Source organism: Triturus cristatus, chromosome 7, assembly GCF_964204655.1.
Source record: "Triturus cristatus chromosome 7, aTriCri1.1, whole genome shotgun sequence".
Taxonomy (NCBI): Eukaryota; Metazoa; Chordata; class Amphibia; order Caudata; family Salamandridae; genus Triturus; species Triturus cristatus.
In genome coordinates this window covers 1,231,486,205-1,231,505,655 of record NC_140590.1, presented here as the reverse complement: position 1 = coordinate 1,231,505,655, position 19,451 = coordinate 1,231,486,205, and the positions used below count along the sequence as shown (strand labels likewise).

The 19,451-nt window shown below is 42.2% G+C and overlaps 1 protein-coding gene across 1 annotated transcript in view; it reads left to right on the top strand.

Moving 5' to 3' along the window:
• The window catches only part of LOC146811686 (uncharacterized), a 79,015-nt gene that overhangs the window by 36,571 nt on the left and 22,993 nt on the right, over nt 1-19,451 (top strand). The window lies entirely within an intron of this gene.

Here is a 19,451-nt window from a genome sequence, read left to right as displayed (position 1 = left end):
TTGAAGCCAGTTTACTTTAGATAAAACGTCTAGCTTTAGGGAATCTCTCAAGATTTCTTGTGTCAGCTTCAGTTCTTCCCTTCTCCAGACTAAGTGCCACAAAAGGGTTGGAGTAGAACGTCAGTCAGTCAGTCAAAAAAGGCCTTTATTTGGTATTTCACAACCATAAAGCGCACAATAAATAATTTTAAAACAATCAAATTTAACAGGATATTTCCAAAAGTGTAACGCATTATTAAAATATATTTATTTTCTCGATTATTTATTTCATGTCCGCTTTTAGGAGAAGATTGTCGATCAGTCTGAAGAGCTTTACCCCGTGGCAAATTAAAATGTTTGATGAGCCCCCCATCCAGCAAGTTACAACCTGCCTGCAGATGCGGATATTTAATTAATTTAAGATCACTTTTAAGGACTTCCTTCTTTCGTATTTTACTGTAGGGCAGACGCACATCACATTGGTGTAGGAAAGAGATTATATCAAGTAGCATAAAATGGGCGAAAGAGACAAGGAAGAAATTATTACAGGCCAGTGAGAATTTAAAGGTGAAAATCACCCAGAGCCATTTGCAGGTAGAGTTCTCTAAGAAGGAGCTCATAAAATATGGACAAGAAGCCTCAAGAAGAGGAGATATGGTCTACTTGGAGAAGAAAAAATCTGTGCAATTAATGAGGGATTCATGGCGAAAAGGAAATTGGTTCTCCTATCTGGAAATTTTACCAAACATGGGGTATAGACAGGAGATTTTAAGAATGAGAATAGGCATTAATCCCTGGCTGGTAAATGAGGAACCGAAAAGAAAAATGTTACATCTTGATGGCCATTGTAAGTGTAATTTGGGCACTAAAGGTGATATATTGCACATTCTGTTGGACTGTACAACACTACCAGAACAGCGTAAATGTTATCTACGCCCAATATTTCTAAAATATTAAATAAGGCAAAGGAATAAGGCAGCAGAACTACTTACTGAAATGCCAAATCTTGATATAGCGATTGCAATTGGGAAATATATGAAATAAATAAAAAAATAAAAATTCCTAAGAATGATTTAGTTAAAAGATTTAATGATTTTAAACCATTTTAACTTTTGTATCATGGTACTAATAATTGTATTTTATAAGAATATTTTTATATTGTATATATTTTTAAAATGTGCTGAGCCACCCTGAGCTGGAAAACTGGATTCAAGTACTATCTATTGAAAAATTTACCAACTCCCTAACATTGATAATGTATATATTGTGATGTTTTTTAAATTGGTTTCATAATTGTTTAAAGACCAAGGTCTAAATAAACATTGTTTTTTTGACTGACTGACTGACAGTCAGAAAAGGCCTTTATTTGGTATTTCTCAACCATAAAGCACACAATAAATAATTTAAAAACAATCAAATTTAAAAGGATATTTCCAAAAGTGTAACGCATTATTAAAATATATTTTTTTCTCGATAATTTATTTTATGTCCGCTTTTAGGAGAAGATTGTCGATCAGTCTGAAGAGCTTTACCCCGCGGCAAATTAAAATGTTTGATGAGCCCCCCATCCAGCAAGTTACAGCCTGCCTGCAGATGCGGATATTTAATTAATTTAAGATCACTTTTAAGGACTTCCTTCTTTCGTCTTTTACTGTAGGGCAGACGCCCATCAGATGGCATATCGATTCTGTGGGGTATCCACACAAGCGACAATTTCCGTCTTGATGTTTGCCTTTCCAGGTTGGTAACTAGTCCTTCGAGTTATGATCTCCTAGTCGGTACAGCATGAACCTCTTTTTTAATGTAAGTCGAAAATTTGCTTCTAAATAAACTTGTGGTTTGAGCTTTGTATATGAATTTATTACCGACCAGGCATGTCGACGTTTATTCAATCCTGTTTTGTCTTCCAAAAAAGATAATTTCTTTGCCGTGGCATTGCACACTCTATTGAATGCTGTTCTTTCCATCCTACTGTCCCAAACCTCTTGAATGTCTAATGCTTTCAGGGCTGTATTGAGGTATTCACCCCATGAATTTGGTGATTTCTGGTCAAACTGAGCTTTTATTTCAGCCCAGCATAGGTTGTTCAGAGATCCGGGTTCTGACTATCTGAATTTCCCGCACAATTAGATAGATTTTCTTCGGTATTTCTGGTTCTGAAGGCCGAATTCCAAACGTATCTGTGCTGGTGATGCTGCTTTGGGAAGGTTAAAAACTGCTTTGTATACTTTTGTCTGCAGCTCATTTAGAATGTCAATTTCCTGCCCGTGCCATATTTCTAGGCCATATGCCAGTGTTGGAAGTAGTTGTGCTGCCATTATTTTCAGAAGATGACTATGGAAAGGGCAGGTTTCTTTTGCAACTGTTTGTAAGCGAAAATTAATGAGTGGGCTTTTGCTTTTAAATCTATTTTCGGATCCGTAAAGGACATGCTCCTGCCCAATTTGATGCCCAGGTATTTATATAAACTGATTTCCTCTATTTGTTCACCCTTTGCGTGCCATTTATATTTACCAGGCCTCAGACCTGCTAGACGCACCACCTTTGTTTTCTTCTTATTTAATTCCAATCCGAGTCGATCAAAGTAATCTATCAGGTTGTTGATAACTCTTTGTAACCCGATTGGGGTTTGGCTCACAACCAATATATCGTCCGCATATTGCAGGAACTGAATTGACTCGTTTGCCAATTTGGGAGGGTGGCCATTTACTTTTATGGTTGTTTAGATCGGCTAGATCTAGATTAAATAGACTCGGTGATAGGACGGAGCCTTGTTTTAGTCCGTTGTTTGTGTTTATTTTAGAAGATATTCTGCTGCCGTCTCCAAGCTTCACCCTAGCCCTGGTTTTGCTATATAGGGCTATTATGGTGTTAGCTAGTTTTTGTAGTAGACTCCATGCTTTCAATTTCATCCAAAGGCGATCTCGTGGCACTCTGTCAAAGGCTGATTTTAAGTCGATGTAACATGCAAATAGTCAGACTTTTTTGCTTATTGCTTCTTCTATTAGGATCGTCAATGCTGCCAAGTTCGTGATGGTGCCCTTACAATGCCTGAAACCTGTTTGGTATTTCGGAATTATTCTCTTTTCCTCCGTCCACGCCTGCAATTGTTGTAAAATACATTATGAAAAAGTTTTGCCTCAACGTCAATCAAGGCGATGAGCTTGTCATTTCCAGGCTCAGTACGGCTTCCGATTTTATAGATTGGATGGAATAGGTTCCCTCTCCAGGAATTTGGCATCTTGGTTTTGCGATATAGGTGGTTAAAAAGTGGCGTAAGGTAATTGGCCCAAAATTCAGGATCTTGCTTAAAAAGTGAATTTGGGAGACCGTTTGACCCTGCCGCACCTTCAGTTTTCAATTTTTTTATCACTACTTTTAGTTGTTTATTTGTTATTGGGGTGTTTAAGTCATGAATATTGGGTTTCAGTGGGTCCCCTTCCAATTGTACTTTTTCTGTTTGGGGTGGCTGATTGAAATTCCATTTTGCTTTGCGTCCTCCAATATATTCCAGCCTGTTTCTGCCCTCATGTGTGTGCCATTTTGTGTGTTATACAATTTTTCAATATGTTGTGTCCATGCTGACTCGCTTATTCCCGCATTTTGATGCATTACTGTTCCTTTTATTAGGTTATTTATTAACCCCCAGAATTCACTACTATTTGGCAATTTACTTGCCCAAAGCATTTTCTCCCAAAGATTTTCAATATGCACCTTTTTTGCCTACCTGCACTTATCCTTGTATTCCTTTCTCATTTCAATGATCTTACTATTGTTCGTAACTATTCCCATTCTTGCGACTACGGCCTTGGTTCTTACCTCCTTTGCAATTTAACTCTTCAGGTCGCGCAGCTGTGTACTGTACCATGGTTCATTTCTGACACCATGGGTCAATTGGCGTGCTGGAATTACTGGGAATTTGTTTAACAAGGTCGTTCCTAGGTTCTCCCAATCTTTTTCTAATAAGTGGGCACTCAGTGACCCGATGTTTTCTACATATTTGTGCACAGTGTCCATTATTTGTATGATGTTTGTTCCTCGCCACTTTAGTCTCCTTTGATTGTGTGTTTCTGGCATTTTAGCTAAGGCAGTTATGTTCTTTTTATGAAGCAGATTTATGTGTAGTGCCGTTTCTTGAGGGAGATGGTCGCTCTCCGGACGGGTATTAATACAAAAGGAGTCAACTGGGTGTAATAGTTCCTTACTAATAATAGTGGATTGTTTCTTCCCACTAAAACATGTAATGCCAGCTGGTTGATCCCCCTTTGTATTTCCGTTCGGGATTGTAAAACCTAGGGTTTCCAGTTCTCGCTTAAATTTGTTTACTTCGGACTCCGTTTGGCGCTCCCTTTTGTTCAAATTATCCCTTAATAAATTGATTGGACCTTCATGAACTGTTCCCTTCGAGCATTTTTTTTTTCATCAGGATCGTTGTTTGCTCAGGAATTGGGGAACCCAGGACCAATCTTGAATTTCTTCTGTCTGTAGTTTGTGTTGTCGGGGGCTGAGATTGTTCGAACTTTTTTCCTGACTTAATTGTGGTTTCGGGGAGGAGCTTCTTGCCCCCCCTCAAAAATGATGATGTTGGTCTTTTGTTTATTCCGGTTGTATGGTGCGCCTCTTTATATAATAACGGGTACGGGTATTTAATGTGTTTAGAATACAATAGCGTTATACCCCATGCTTCAAAAGCCGTTCTTGTTGAATATATCAGCGCTGTTATTTCATTTGAAGACCATGTTGTGCGGGTTGCCTCTGATTCCGTTCCTTTTTCCATTTGTAGGAATTCTACGGCCAAGAGGTCTGCCGATGGAATGTTTCTTAATTTTGGGATCTCTTTAAACAGCCTCATTAGATGTCCCCTATTTAAAATATCCAATCTGCCTTTGGTTGGATATTCTGGCACAAAAATTAGTTTTTGGCAAAACTCCACTGAATCACTAAGTTGGTTCTGATTTTGATTTGTTTTCATTTTTTCCGTAAAAGGTTCACTGACCATATTTCTGTTTTGGCCCATGTTGTCTTCAAAGGCCCTTTCCTGTGAAGAAGTATTTAATTTTGATTTTCCCTCACCAATTGTTTCACATTCTGTTTTTACTGTTTTTTGGCTTGTGTTTTTCCGAGCATTTTCCTTTGTGATTTGCATTTCTATTGGTAATTTAAAGACCCTTCCCTGTTTGTCCAGGGTTATTTTTATTTGATTACTGATACTTTTGTCCATTTTCGTTTGTATTCCCGACATTTTTGCTATTGGTGATGATACCCTGATGTGCTGATTTGGAATCTGAACGTCTTGTGTTCTTATTTGTGAAATTATGTCTACTTGCTCTGTATTTTTTGTTTCTAAGTTTGGAAATAAGACTTGTGTATCCATTGATTTCTTTTTTTCTCCTTCTTGTTTTTTCGTTATGATTATGAGATCGAACCTCATTTTCGTGGTTTCTGTGCTTGCTTTTAGCGTGATTTGCTATTTTATTCCCTCGCTTAGGTGGCTCGTTGTTTTCCTGTTTTCTTTTTCGGATGACATGGATTTACTTTGAGGGGATATACTGGGGCTGACGGTACGGTCTTGCATGTTTAGTCCTTGGCTGCACGAGTCAGATTTTGATGTATTCTTACTATAATTGTTGTTGTTGTGTTTTTAAATGTTGGGTGAATATTGAATAGATTTGTCTTTTTTCCTGGGCGGCTTGTTTGCTGGTGTTGTGCCTGGCTTTCCGAGCTCGTTTAAGTTGTCTTTTAGTTTGGACAACAGGTGAGCTATGTATGGGAGTTATTTTGTTTGTGCTTTGCTTTTTTCCTGCCCCATTTATTTCCTTTGTTTTTATACTATCATCGTGTGTGGAGTCACCCGTCTTCTTTGCCTGACCTATTATACCATGTTTGTCATCCTTTTGTTCTATTGTGGCCGTACTGTCCGTACTTCCAGATGATTTGATGACCTGTAAAATTTCTGTCAGTATTTCGGGGAGAGATGCCAGTTTGTCTATTATCTGACCACATTCACAATTTAGATTTAACAATTGATTTTTAGATTGTACGTCTTTTTTCTTTCCTTTTGTGATTTGTGCTGTAATTGTATCTAGTTTTGAATGTATTCCTGCTATGTGGACTACGATTAGGTTCATTAAATCAACTTGGACATCTAGTTTATCAGATTGAAAATTTAAGACATCTATTGCTTGCTGTAGTGTTCTTAGCAGCGATTCGCTCCATGTGGCTGTATCGATAGATTGCATCAAAATCCCCGATATTGAGTCAATTCCACTAACTGAGGAAATCTTAATTGGGGGTGATGGGGGTTTTCGTCTTTCTGGTTGTTGGACATTTCTGTCGTTGTTTTTTTCCTCCTGTTGGTCCAGACTGGGTGTGGAGGCCCCCCCTTCCTCTCCAATATTCCTTTTCAGAGCTGAGCCAACTCCTGGAGTCTTCCCTTGCTTGTTTGCATGAATATGCTCTTCCGTTTGTGTGTTAAGTTCCAGGGCTTCGATGAGGTCAATATTATTTGAAATGGAGAAGGAACTGGTCCATTCTTCCTTTTGTATATCTTGGGTAGCAGTTTGGTCTATGCCTCCTTTTTTTCTTGACTCTTTCCGCATTCCCCTTCCTTATTTATATCTGACAAAGCCGTGGGCAGGTGTATCTGTGCTGTTGTTTTTATCAACCATCTTTTTATAGGTGCTTCTTCTTGATCAGCTGCCCCTGTGCTTATTTCGTGACCATGTTTCCTGTTTTGTGGGGTGTATTCCAGTGCTTAATTTGTAAAATATCAAGTGCCAGGGCTCTGACCGGGTGGCCACTGCAGCTTGCACCACCGTTCGCCCTTGTCATTGCTGCCAAAACAACTGCTAACCATCTCTCTTGCATGTAAATGCAACAGTTCAGATTATTCCAGGTCCCCAAAGCTGAAGGAGTGGCTGGGGAGGCAGGAATTTGCAAGTTTAATGTATATTGTATTCCTAAACTACCGTTGTTCTGCTCATCTCTAAATTAGATAAGCAGCGCCGCCATGTGGTGGACTGGTCTATGTATGGTGTTGACAATCAGGTGCCGGTGCCAAGCACCGGAAACCAATTAAGTCCCGGTGCTTAGCACCAGAAAGCCCAGCTCAAATTAAGCACTGGTGTATTCACTCATTTGGTGTTGTTTTACTTGCGGTTTCGAAGGTAGAGGGCTTGCTTCTCTTGATATTTTGGAAAATTATGGGGTTTTGCAAGCCAAACACCTCGTCTGGATGGAGTAAATCGCAGCCATCGGATCCTTTAGAAAGTTCAATTTCTGTTTCCCGTTTCCCCCCCCCCGAACTTGTAAAGCGCTGATTCTGGTGTTGGAGCTGAGACCAGCCTCTTTTTTTGCAAGGTGGGTTTCTCTTTCTTTATCTTTTTGTTTGAAGTGAGAATTGGATCTTTTGTGAGTGCTCTTTTCCTAATTTTGCTCAGAGGTGCTTGACGAATTGTTCCTGACCTCATGCTCCTTAAAAATGAGCTTGACCCACTAATTAACCGCTTGTTGGACTTTTTTTATTTCCTTGTGGGTTGGTTCTTTGCTTAATACTTTGCGAGGACTCTGTTTCAGCAACCCCTTTTTCCTTATGCTTGGTGCTTAAATTGTCTGTAAATCTATGTGGGCAAATTTCTGCTTGTATTTCATTGTGTGTCCACTAATTTTAACGAGCGGGGTCGTAATAATTAACTCACATGGCAGCACCCCTTCTGATTAGTTTCCTCTAACTAGTTTCCTCCTCTACGGAGGGCTGCAGAGGGTTTTTGTAAATGAACTGATGCACTCTGCTGTTTTGATATTGTGAATAACTGCTTTTACTGTCACATTTGCTACTGTGGCACAGTTCCTCCTTGATGTATGCTGTGGGTGCGAGGGAGCAAGGAGGCAGGAGCCCGGGGACAGGAGGCTGGGGGAGCGGGCAGCGTCTTTCAATGAAGTTGCTCGCTCTCTTTACCTCTACTTCGCAGCCCGATGTCCTGGCTCCGACGCCTCTCACTGCTCTGCTCCTTCTGGTCCTTCTAATCGCCTTGCCTCGTCTTTCCTCTCTGCTCCTTTTGTGGTGGTTGTCCTGGGGGTTGGATGGGTCCACCTCTGTGTTGTGGTATTGTGGCGAAGTGGTGAAAATGCAGACACCGCTGCCGGAAGAACGGAAGAGCGGGAGGGAGAGCCGCCGCTCAGCTCAATCCTGTTCGGCTCGGCCCCCTGCTCTCTAATCACCAGCTCTGCTCCGTTCGGTCAAAGGCGGCCAGCGAGGGCCGGGAGGACGGGGGAGCAATAAGCAACGAGCGTCAGTGGGAGTTGGTACGGGTAACGGCAACAAGTAGCGGGTGCAGGGGGCAGGCGCGGCACCGCCACACCACACCAGCTCGGCTCCACTCGGCTCAGCTCAACACAGCTCAACCCTGGCTCCAGCCCCGGACCCAAGTCAGGCCCAAAATCGGCTCCGGTCCATACACAGCTCCTCTCACAGTCCTGCAGTCTCGCGGACAACTCGGCAAACTCGGACTGGTGGGTGGTCTCTCTAAGGGGCGTGCACCACAGGTTGGGCTAGGCACCGAAACTAAAGCAAAAATGGCGGAATGCCCTCACACACCCACTCTTGTAAATCTTATGCAGTGTCAGCCAGCGTCAGGTGGAGCAGAATGGATTTGGTCTGTAATAAAAGGAACGTCCAGTTCGAAGTGACAATTGTACTTCTCCATCAGAATCTGGAGTGCATTGCCAGACCGGGCCAGCCAACACCTCGTCATCTACATAGAGCAGTATGGGCACTGGAGTGGAATTTATAAAAGGTACATTAGTGTCAGTCTCGACCAGGGCAGCTTCCATGGTGTTTGTATATAGTGAAAATAGGAAAGGAACGTACATTCCCTTGCCTAACACTACAGGTAATTCCAAAGGGGTACTTTCGCCCTCTCTTCCGTAACGAACATAAGCCATAGGCACCAGAATACATCTCACGAATAAAGTCAATTATGGGTTTCTCTATGCCCATGCCTTCCATCATAGACCATAATTTCACATGGGCCACACAATCTAAGGCGGCTGGCAAGTCCATAAAAGCCATGTAGAGTTGACCTCCCTTGACCACAGTATATTTGGCAATTAATAGATTAGGTTAAGGCACTGATCAATCGTCCCTTTTCTGTTTCTGAAGCCATACTGGATACCTGATAAAAGTTTCCTTTCTTGATCCCAAACCTCTAGCCTGTTCAAGAGCGAACAGCCCATTAATTTTGCTGTGCTATCTAGTAGCGATATTGGCCTGTAAGGTTTTGGTAATGCTTTGTCCCCCTTTTTAAAAATTGGTATCATAACTGTCTTTTTCCAGGAGGAAGGAACACCTGCTTGGGCTATGACATTAAAAAAGTTAATGAGGAGTGCGGCCTATAATTCTTTGTTATTTAAAAAGAGATCTATTGGTACCACATCGGGCCAGGTGCTCTTGATGGTCTGCATTGGTTCAGGGCAGTTTGCACTTCGTCCAAACGGAAGCATAGATATTCTTCCAATACAGTCGCCTGTGGGCCAGATGACAATGATATGGCCTTGCTTGTCTGCCCAAAGACCTCTCCAGGCCTTCTCAGTGACATGTGAGTCGGTGGTAGTTTCTGAGTCATGTTTGAGGGATGCTGTGTTTATTAAGTCCCAATTATTTTTCAAGACTGCCGCCTGGGAAAGTTTATCCCAAGCCTCCTCGTTTAGAGCCCTCAATCTATTAGTTCTCGCTGCTTTATACAAAACACACAGCACTTGTACCAGGGACACATCTCTTGGTTTTTCTCTTAGGGCAGAATGGAGGTTCTTTAGTGCCTTAGAACAGGCATCATCAAACAAGCAAACTACTGCTTGTGCCTTGGAAGCGCATGGGCGGTATAAACCTTTATGGATTTCAGCTAGAATTCGTTTGAATGCTTGCATAATTTCATCAATCAGTGGAAGGGGCTCCAGGCTGATAAAAATGTGCTTGGACATCTTAGCAGCATGATCACGGAATACATAGAATTTGGTCTCAGTATGGGATATCTGAGTTATAATGGGTCGAGAGGCCAAGATGTAATCAATAGTCAAATTGTGAGACTGGGAGGAGAATGTATGTTCTAATTGGCCCGTATTGGTGTCAATTGAGTTAGTTACCACAAGGTTATTGACCACAAGTTGCCTATTTAATGTGTTGCTATAATCATTATGGCAGAAATGGTATATTGGGTCCCCTAAGTCATCAACGAGGCCACACATCCCAGAGTCTGCTCTACTGCAGCTATGGGCATTAAATTCGCCCAGCCATAAAATGTCTAGAGGTCTACAGTTGGTTTTCATAAGTTGGCCAATGTCCTTCTCAATTGGTTCTATAACTGAGGCCATACCTCCTGCAATGTTATTATTATAGAAGTTAATTAAAAGCCAGTCGCTCCCCTTTTGTCCTTTACTTAATAGAATGTGATAATAAGGAAAGGTATTTAAAAATGAAATTACCTTGATCCTAGCTGTGCTGGCTATTAGTGTGACCAAACCTCCACTCGGGCGACCTGCTCTAGATGGCACCGCATTTGAAAGGTACGATACCGTTAAAATGGATCGGCGTGGCATTAACAATTAAATGCTCCCAATAAGCATGGTTCCTTCCCTTGTCTGCTGTCAACAGTTTTCCAGATCTGGGCATTTCTTTTACAAATCATTGCTTTCAAGTGTGTTAGCGCAGCTGCATCATCTGCAATCAATGGCGGCTAGTGACTTATGGAAGTGATGGGGTGTAAAATTTGGTGCAGATTTATGTTAGTGAGCGAAGTGAGTGAACCAGATTGACATTGGAGGGTTTAAGGGGGAGGGGCTTCTGAATGCTAATTTTAATAAACAATTTGGTGAAAAAGCAATCATAATGGTGTAGTCTTGAATATTTAAAAACCTGAAAATGTGTCCCATATCCTTAAGAATTACACTGCAAGCATACCACGATAAAATTGAGATGGGCAAGGGACTGAAGGCGTGGGCCAGATGCCAGGCTATGGCTGAGTTTGTGGTCAAAATTAACCCATGCCTCCATGTAGCTTCTGCTTGCCACCCACATTCTAACCTCATGTGCAAAAAAAGTGAAGGCAGAGCATTAACCTTTGATATAAAATGGAAAAGATACGCAGTGGCTGAATTGCATAGTGTGAAAACAGAAAATCTAGGGCCAATCCCTTCCTCCCCACTTGACCAAATGGTATGATTCTAGGCAAATATTTTATTTCAGAGATCCTCCTTTCTTTTCATTATCACATATGCGAGCACCTTTAAATATGGAAGTTCAGGCTGTACAAAAACCTCTTGTGTATAATTTATTAGATGACAACGTTTTTCCATGTAGAACATGAATCCTGGCCAAATATTGGCTGTAATTGACAAATGACTTGCCATAATTCACTAATGGCATTAACATTAGCCAGAGAATTAAACAGTGCAAGAGACGTAACCAGTACCAGCTTAGGGTGGCATGGCCAGTTCCGCCACACTAGCAGCCAAGCGTAGAGGACGCTGCATTTATTATGTCCTACAGACTGTTTCGCAGTGATCAAATGAGTGAGGAAGATTATTTGGGTCATTCCTCATTCTGCACAAAGAACACTGATTCAGGCCCTGATACTCTCACGGTTTACGGTAATGTTCTCTACCTGGGAGTTGACAAGGCCTGTATTCGCCATCTGCAGGTTGTGCAGAACTCCGCTGCAAGATACTTGCGTCTTCTTCTATTCTTCGTGAACTGCACTGGCTTCCAATTGAAAAGAGATTGCAATTTAAAACTGTATGCTTTATGTTTAAAGCTAGAGATGGGCTTGGCCCTTGCAGTGCACAGGACCTGGTTTCTCCTTATCAACCCAGCTTGAGACTGAGATCTGAGAATAAGGCTTTATGCCGCGTGCTCAGAATTTGCCTGGCACCGGCAGGAGGTTGGTCCTTCGCATACCTAGGCCCTAAACTTTGGAACGCCCTTCCACAATTCTTAAGATGCTGTACCTCTCTGCTTCTATTTCGCAAGCACCTTAAAACGTGGTTATGTAAATGTTTTCACTTAGGGCCAAGCGACACTCCTACCTAGGCTTAGTGCCAGGAATCCCATTGGGTAACTGTGCGCTCTAGAAGTGGAAATAATATTAATGCCAAAGGTACCTGCCCCAGAGAGCTACCTTGAGGTTGTAAAACAACCATGGCAAGACAAGTCTGGTGGCCATCAGACCCTCTGGAGGGATTAATATTACATTCAAATGCAGTTCCGACCCATCACAAAACAGCACAGGGCGTCAACATGCCTGCTGCTATGCACATGTAAGATTACAAATCTGTATTCCGAGTAAACCGCTCAGTGAGTCAGAATCCCTGCCACAGACCGAAATCCTTCTGTTACTTGCATTTCCTAGTAACAATCCTTCAAATGTAGCACAATGAGCCGTGAACTGGAATCAAAGTGCTGCATGCTAACTGCAAGGGACTGGTTCAAAAACATATTGTTTTGCTGGCTGGGTACTAATAAATGTTCACTGGTACAGACAACCCTAGCCTTGCGTCCTGTCACAAATCGTGAGCTGTGTTTTCCCAGAACAGGTACTCTCCGCATACAATAATAGCTAGTGTGGATGATGTGCTATTGGCCCCCATTGTCCCAGACAATGTTTCCCATACACAGACACATACTGTTGAGTGGTTCACAGTCTCTGCACTACAAGTGTGTGTGCAATTTAAAGCGCTCCAATACCTTACTTTGGGATAGGTAGCGCTACCAAAGAAACCAAATGTGAGAGAGGGGCCCTGGGTAGATGAAGCGCACCTCTGTATGGCAGCAGTGAGCGAAACCTTGGATAAAAAAGTGTAGGGATTGAGGGGTGCAAACAAAGCCGGTCACACCGGGAGCCACCCCATGCAAAAGTCGGTTGTGGATGCAGCGAAAGGCAGAGAAAATGAGAGAGTATGAAAGACCGAAACTGGTGAGACTGGGTGGAGAACAGTTTACCCCCCTCCCCCACTTTGAAGTGCAGATCTGTTATATCACGCTTTTTGTACATTTGCCGACTTTTGTGGGGAGGGCTTAAACTCATAACCTGACCAAGTCTAACCTTCTCATGGCTCAGCTAGCCCTGTTAATTTGTCGTCTCGTCCACATGCACAATTATATTATTAAAAGAAACACTATTTTTATTCCTCATATTCGTCATGCATTATGAACTGTTTCCCGTGGGTCAAGTGTGTGTGAACAGAACATCAACAATTGAGAATTAGTCCCGATCTGTTCTATTAGTTTGCGTTCTGCTCAACACCTAAAACGTTTAATCCCCAGAAGTTACCTTTCTTGTGTTTGACATCTCCCTGTCGAGGTTCTCTTTCCCGCCCCCTTTAGTTTTATTTTAGTTGTTAGTTTTTCCCTTTCCCGCCCCCTTTAGTTTTATTCCATTTTCTTACCTGGTCGGGATTCACCTCCAGCGCGGCCTGCAACACGCGAGTTGAATTGGAGGAATGACAAGCCAAAGCAACGGCTCCCTTGTGAACAGATCATCAGTGGCGCTGTGGAGTTGGTGTTTTTCAAAAATAAAAAGCTTCCCTTTTGTATTTATTCCAAGTTCTCCAACAAATACAGTCATATACAATGTATTATGAACCCAAAGACAAGAAAACTACAGACTATAGCACCATAGGGATAGAGTATGGTAATTTTATTCAAAATTCCTCTATTGCAAACTGTGTTACACTATTGTATCCAGGACTATTCAATGTCTTTCAATCACCATCAGCAAATAAAATTCATATAATCACAATCATAAATATCGTTCACAGTATTTCATATTTAACACTTCTAATCAACAGTAATAATTATTGCACATAATGAACTTTAGCAAAAATAAAACATTATGAATAAAATAGACAATACAATAAAGATGAAAGTATAAAAACAGCAAATACAATTGTGATTATATGAATTTTATTTGCTGATGGTGATTGAAAGACATTGAATAGTCCTGGATACAATAGTGTAACACAGTTTGCAATAGAGGAATTTTGAATAAAGTTACCATACTCTATCCCTATGGTGCTATAGTCTGTAGTTTTCTTGTCTTTGGGTTCATAATACATTGTATATGACTGTATTTGTTGGAGAACTTGGAATAAATACAAAAGGGAAGCTTTTTATTTTTGAAAAACTCTACATACCCGGTCCCTTTTGGCTAAACCTGGGAAACTCTCTCTTTCTTTGCTGTGGAGTTGGTGAACAGCACTATGTCACCATTAAAGAAATAAAACATGACCAATAGCCGTCTGTCATTAAAATGAAGCCGCACAGTGATTGGCCACGTTTTGTAATCTTCCCTCCCCTGCGCTTACTTCTCTGAGGACAGGCCAAACTAAAGCATTGTCATGGCAACCAAACCTTGATTTACTCTCATGCTTTTTATGGTAGTAAAACGCATGTTAGCAACACAAGGATTAGTTTGGTAAGATAAACCCAGCGCTCCACTTGAGACCAGAAGGGCTGTGCTGTTTTCCCCCTAGCTTCTCAACACAGCGCGGGTTCAAGGAGCCTGAAGTACGCATGTCGGGCTGGTCAGAGTAAGGCATCTGTCCAACCAGACATGCGCACTTGCCTTCATCCATGCTGCCTGACAATCAGTCAGATTCGCCCCGCCCTAGACAGACGACCTATCGCACAAAAGCCAGGAGGGAAGCATTAACATTAATTTAGCAGGTGCCTTACATTTGGTGGCTAGTTCGTGCTATGCGGGAGGGCAACGCCCCTTTGCCTCAACGGAGGATCCGCCCCTGTCGGCAATCCCACAGTTCTGAGTCATATGCTACATGGATTCATCTGGTAACATTAGACTTGGAGAATGTGGCATGCGCTCTGGAGCCTGACATTGAAGAGTGGCCTGGGCGGCTCAAATGTGGGAGCTGCGGCAGCAAGAATCTCCTGGGTGCGGCTAACAACACTTTCCTATCATGGCTTGGATTGTTTTTTTGTTTTTTGTTTTTTAAACCTATATTTTTCCATTTTATAACACAGTACAAAGAACCAGGCAGCAAGTAGTGGTAAGTACAGTGAGAGACATACGCACAGAAACCAAGTACGATTTTACATTATGGCTTGAATTATTTAGTGCACAGTGCTCATCATCCAGGTCCGAGCAGCACTTCCAACACTTGAAAACCTCTGCTGGCAGTATTTCTTCATTAAGGTGGCCATCACACGCCTATCGCTAAAGGGCTTTTTTGCAGGACCAATCCTTCTGGCTTTTGGCAGCAGGCAAGGGCCCAAACAGAAGTGATGCATAGAGCGCCTTCCTGCCCGAGAGTCCCTCTGCATCCATCTCCGTCCTTACCTACAGACTGGCCTTGGGACCAGGCCCGGCTCTAGGGCGGTGCATGACCAATAGCCGTGTGTCATTAAAATGAAGCCGCACAGTGATTGGCCACGTTTTGTAATCTTCCCTCCCCTGCGCTTACTTCTCTGAGGACAGGACAAACTAAAGCATTGTGATGGCAACCAATCCTTGATTTACTCTCTTGCTTTTTATGGTAGTAAAACGCATGTTAGCAACACAAGGATTAGTTTGGTAAGATGAACCCAGCGCTCCACTTGAGACCAGAAGGGCTGTGCTGTTTCCCCCCTAGCTTCTCAACACAGCGCAGGTTCAAGGAGCCTGAAGTACGCATGTCGGGCTGGTCAGAGTAAGGCATCTGTCCAACCTGACATGCGCACTTGCCTTCATCCATGCTGCCTGACAATCAGTCAGATTCGCCCCGCCCCGCCCTAGACAGACGACCTATCGCATAAAAGCCAGGAGGGAAGCATTAACATTAATTTAGCAGGTGCCTTACATTTGGTGGCTAGTTCGTGCTATGCGGGAGGGCAACGCCCCTTTGCCTCAACGGAGGATCCGCCCCTGTCGGCAATCCCACAGTTCTGAGTCATATGCTACATGGATTCATCTGGTAACATTAGACTTGGAGACTGTGGCATGCGCTCTGGAGCCTGACATTGAAGAGTGGCCTGGGCGGCTCAAATGTGGGAGCTGCGGCAGCAAGAATCTCCTGGGTGCGGCTAACAACACTTTCCTATCATGGCTTGGATTGTTTTTTTGTTTTTTGTTTTTTAAACCTATATTTTTCCATTTTATAACACAGTACAAAGAACCAGGCAGCAAGTAGTGGTAAGTACAGTGAGAGACATACGCACAGAAACCAAGTACAATTTTACATTATGGCTTGAATTATTTAGTGCACAGTTCTCATCATCCAGGTCCGAGCAGCACTTCCAACACTTGAAAACCTCTGCTGGCAGTATTTCTTCGTTAAGGTGGCCATCACACGCCTATCGCTAAAGGGCTTTTTTGCAGGACCAATCCTTCTGGCTTTTGGCAGCAGGCAAGGGCCCAAACAGAAGTGATGCATAGAGCGCCTTCCTGCCCGAGAGTCCCTCTGCATCCATCTCCGTCCTTACCTACATACTGGCCTTGGGACCAGGCCCGGCTCTAGGGCGGTGCAATCGGTGCCACCGCACCGGGCGCTGACTTGGAGTGGGGCGCCATGTTCCTTGTCCCAGCAATTTTCAAGCATCAATATAAATGTCTTGACGGTGATTAATGTTCTTCCTCTAGAGAGGCCGGTGCTTTGTCTGGTAGAGGGAGTTTTGACTTATCATAGTGCAGAAGGTTAATATGCCTGCTGCAAAGAATGTTGCATACACTATAAATAGGTCATTAGGTCATCCTTTAGTAAGAGAGATCCTTTTGTTACTTGTAGTTTAAAAGTTAAAATCCTAATATAGAGCAGTGAGCTAATAACTGTCATCGAAGAACTGCATGCTAACTGCAAGGAATGTATTACGGCGACATGTTTTTTTGCCCAGTCTTTCCTTATCCTAATATTGAAAAAAGGGTTCATTTGGGTAGAAATCAATTCTTATTATTAAAGAAAACCCCTACCAATGGTGTCAGATTTTAAATTCTGAATTTTTGCTTTTTCAGACCAAGGACTCTTAAACTATACTGCCTACCAGTATGGATGACATGCGACTCCCACCCCTTGGAGGCCTCTTTCTTATATGACATTTCCTATACACTGGTTTACATAGGTATGATTGTCTCTGTGCAATCTATGTGTGATGTAAAGTGTTCTGACACCTTAAACCGGTATGAGTGCTTCTATAAAACTAAATAAATCTAAGAGACAGTGGCTATGGAGACGTGGGGGGCATTGTCAAATGGTGGTAGTGAGGGAATCGGTGGTGATGGAGGGTGGGGGGGGGATGCCAACAGACCTTGTCGCACAGCGCCCCACCAGTGCCAAAGCCGGGCCCTGCTTGGGACGCCTACACCCCACTATGCCCAAACCTTAAAAACTCAATGTAGTTGTTGTTTGACCGCTTTTATGCAGATGTGAATTGTTCATCTTGTAGAACATGGTCGGGGCATGACATCTGCAAAAGGAACACAACCCTGCTTCCAATGTTCTAATATTGCTTAAATGCAAAGCAAGTAACACAGAAGACAGCAGATCTGAGAAGAGTGCGCCAGGCTCCGCCTGAAGAAGACACACATGGTTTCAAAATAGAAACAATAGTTTTACTGTGTCTCTTAACAGCATGAATGCTGATTATTCGGGAACAGTGTAACTTCTTTTTGAGGCCTATGTTTGTAAGATAGGTGAGCTAGATTTTATCATGAAGATACAATTGTAAATGTTTAGTGAAGAACTTGAATGCAAGCCATTGTAGAAATTTGTCACCGAAGCCGCTGTTTTTAGTTTGAGAAGATCTGGAATTAGAACTATTTCTACCTGTTTGATTTCAGTTTTAATTTTGCCATTTCAGTAACACGCTTGGGCCAAAAAAAGCTTTAGTTCACTTCACACTGTGCAAAGCTGCATGTCACCAGGGTTACATTGAGATGTGGATGTATTAACAGTTGAGAGAACACAAACAAATAGACAGTAGAACAGATTGAGTTCAGTGGACCACCAGGTCCAAGAAGTCCAATTATAGATTAGTAATCGTATAAAAAGATGTGCTTTTAGCTGGTTCCTGTTGGTGGTTATTTTGTGCTATGTTAAAAACGATTTGTAGAGCGCCCTATCACCTAGAGGTCTCGGAAGGCCGATAGACAAGGCCACAACAGATGGAGAACAAAGCATAGAAAGAGCTGCCTGGGGGGGCAATTCCACAACTTTGGTGCCAGCAGGGAAAACGATTGTCCACCTATTCTTGAGCTTCTGAAGCAGAAAGAAACAAAGGCGTGGGGAAATGTATTAAAGAAGTAGACACAGATCTTTGAATAAAAGTCTGGAATGCACAGGCAGTCGAGGGCTGAGGTGGGAAGCTGGGCTGCAGGAATGTGAATAATTTGCGCAAATGGAGATGAGAATATTTGATGCCGAGGTGGAAGGTATTGCAGTGTAAATCTTTGGAACTCATAAAGTCTGTGATAACTGCACATCAGCCTTCCAGGGATGTGGAATTCCTATAGCCTGATGACGGGACATATTGTATGGGGTCAAGGGCAACACGTTTTTATGTGTATTTTGTCCTTGTGACAAGTAGGCCCAACCTCCTACAGCACAAACCCTTTGGCTGCAAGTTTACAGTACCACATTATGGATCAGGGAAAGGCCTTGCCTGCAGTTAAGGTAATATTTGTGTCCATGTGTTAACGCTGTTCAAACTGGTATTTATGGTACATTATTGCAAAGCCTTTATTATTAGAGTGAGCGCTCTTAGTAAATGTTGTAAGCTCAGACTGCACTACTGATAGTGGTTCCAGTTTAAAAACGTGTACAAACGTTTTCAATGTTTAGCAATATGAGGCAATGTATAATTCTCCCAGAATGCTCTCTGATTAGATGCAAATATTTGCAGAATCTTGAAAGCAAGATTGATGATTCTTTGCTTTTAAAATAAAATGTTCACAAACAAATGTAAGGAGGAAAACATATTTAGCTAAACTACTATAAAAGTTTAGATACCATTTCTTTGCAGCATCATTTAGTAAAATGTGTTGATGTATGCTAGTATTTCTCAAAAATGTCATAATGGAAAATCAGTGTAACCAGTTTTAATAAGATTATGGAAACATAAATAAACAGGCATTGGTAAAGCCAGTAGGTCTGAAATTGTTGGTCAGCCTTTTGGTTTTGTGAATGTGTGATTTGTTTTGGCATGGTTTTTGTAAAACCTCATTGGTGTGGGAGCTGCCGGGCCATCACCATTATTACAAACATTGTCAAAAGCGGAAATAGTTTTGGTCTCAAAAAGCACACATTGCCACAATAGTTCCCGGCACTAAACAAAATGACTGTGTGTCAATATGTTCCTTGTGAAAGAACAGAATACTGTCACTCACAGTGAAGCTAGCTGAGAGAGAGACATAATTTTAATAAACACAAAAGGTCATGGTTACGCCAGACCTCATTAGAGGCCATGTTATCAAATAAAGTCTCATGTCCTTGCA